The sequence below is a fragment of the Mus musculus genome, chromosome 6 (genome assembly GCF_000001635.26).
Source record: "Mus musculus strain C57BL/6J chromosome 6, GRCm38.p6 C57BL/6J".
In the NCBI taxonomy this organism is placed as follows: domain Eukaryota; kingdom Metazoa; phylum Chordata; class Mammalia; order Rodentia; family Muridae; genus Mus; species Mus musculus.
The window spans coordinates 39,827,443-39,829,506 of NC_000072.6; the positions used below are offsets into that span (position 1 = coordinate 39,827,443).

General features: G+C 41.9%; 1 pseudogene; it reads right to left on the reverse strand.

Moving 5' to 3' along the window:
- Positions 1-709: 709 nt before the first annotated feature.
- Positions 710-1,367, reverse strand: Gm7554 (annotated as a pseudogene).
- Between the last annotated feature and the right edge of the window lie 697 nt (positions 1,368-2,064).

Genomic DNA, 2,064 nt, shown 5'->3' on the forward strand with positions numbered 1-2,064 from the left:
GGAGGAGTGTTCTCTGCTCAGATGTCCTCGGCAAAATTACAATTATCGCATCTCTGGCTGTAAGGCTCAGAAACAAAAAGGCTTTTTGCTGGCTATAGAGAACAAAGAGCTTTTTCCTGGCTGTATTTTTAGAGATCAGGGAAAACAAGCTTGGGGAACGTCCAGGGGCTTTACCTTCTAGGGAGAAACACTCTTAGTCGGGGTCTCACATCTATTATAGGTTAGTTACTCATTTTTTTTTCCAGGAGCATGTTTATTGTGTTTGAGATGATACATCAGTGCTCTCTGAGCTACAAAGGGTAGAAGAAAATCCTCTCATTACAAACTGACAAAGGTAAAACATTTTCACAACAGCATGAACCACATACTCAGAAATATATCTGGGCTTAATTCAAATGACATAATTCCTAGTCATATTTTATAACTTCATACAGATAATGAATTAGGCTAAAATGCACTATAATATTTGGTAGACTTCAGGACTAGCTTAGTACATCACAAAATACATTTTGATATCCCAAAGAAGCAAGACTTGCAGGTACACATTTTAAACATAACTAACCTACAGCTACAAAGTTCGACTCTTGGTAGCATCTACCTTTTGGGGGAGTCTCCCAGTCTCCAAAGGATAAAGGAAAGAGTAGAATCAGTATAACATATACACAGAAGTCCGTATTGTAAAGGTTATAAAGATCTGCAGTGCAGTGGGAAGAGGCCTTCTGCTCCTTCACACTGCATACAAATGATGTGAATTATGTTGCATATCTCTTGGTCCACTCTCTGGCTATCCTGTCGTGTTCTGCTCTGTTGGTCAAATGCTGAATGGCTATGCTTCCATCCAGAGGATCTGCAGGGTTGCAACCTGTCAAAAGGGAATAAATAGAGAGCGAAAGCTTTGAAATAGTCAAAGCAGGACTCCAGTTGTCTTTCAGAATATCCCAGCAGATGACTCTCGGACAGTTGATGTTGCAGTGGTAAATTCTGGCACAGAAAGTAACCTTTGGTGGCTTAAATGGATAATCTGAAGAAAATGTGATATCCAGAAAAAAACCCACCACCTTCATATACAGAACCTGGTGAACCAAGTGTAGTTGACCTCCATTCATAAATGTTATCTTCTTTAGGTCCAACACTGCAGTTAGGAGGAGGATCAAGGGTGATCTCAGCTAGCTCCTTCTGAATTCTTTTAGCATTAGTGGATAACTTAGCAGTCGTTTTGCTGGAGACTTTGGTGTTTTGTTTCTGCTGGGTGGCAGAAGGTTTTCTATCTTCCTGTTCCTCGGGCTCTGGAGCAGCAGGGTCTCGCTGGTCTTCATCTGAACTGCCACTGCTGGGCAGTCATCCGACCTTTGCCTGTCACTGGACATCTCGGTGAAGTTATTTCTGTGAAAACTTACAAATGGGCTATCTGCTGGTGTATGCTAGACGCATAAGCTTCTTCCAAAATTCATGTGTCCAGAGCCAAGTCTCACTTTCTGCCAAGAGCTCCATGTCTGGAAAGATTCCCCACTACTGATATTCACAGTCTGCAGTCCAACTCCGCAACAATGGTCAGCTGTGAATGGGAAGTCCAAGGATAGAGTCCCACAAGGCTAGTAGATTCCAACAGATGTTCTGGCAAGTAAATGCAAGCAGGCAAAGGGAACTAATTAGTCATTTAGAATGACCCATATTACTGTGGTTGGAACTATTTCAACTTGATTTACAGGTCAGAAAACGGAGGTTCAGGGAGTCTAGATACTTGTTTATGGTCATAGAACACAACAAGTGTATAAACTGTGGGTCCAATTTCATGTCTCCTGCAAGCCCCATCGCCTGTTTTAGATAGACATGTGGTGCTCCACAAGTCTTAGGCTGGTGGCTCTGAACACTTGTCTAGCCATTGGCCTGGTTGACATAGGATAGACTCTCACTGATCTATTATTTTTATTTTATGTATATAAATTCTCTATATATTTTGCCTGCATGGATGTGTGTGTGTACTGTAGGCATGCTGTGTGCCTGTAGAGACAAGAAAAAGGTCCCGGATACCATGGAACTGAAGCTAAAGATTGTTGTAAGCCA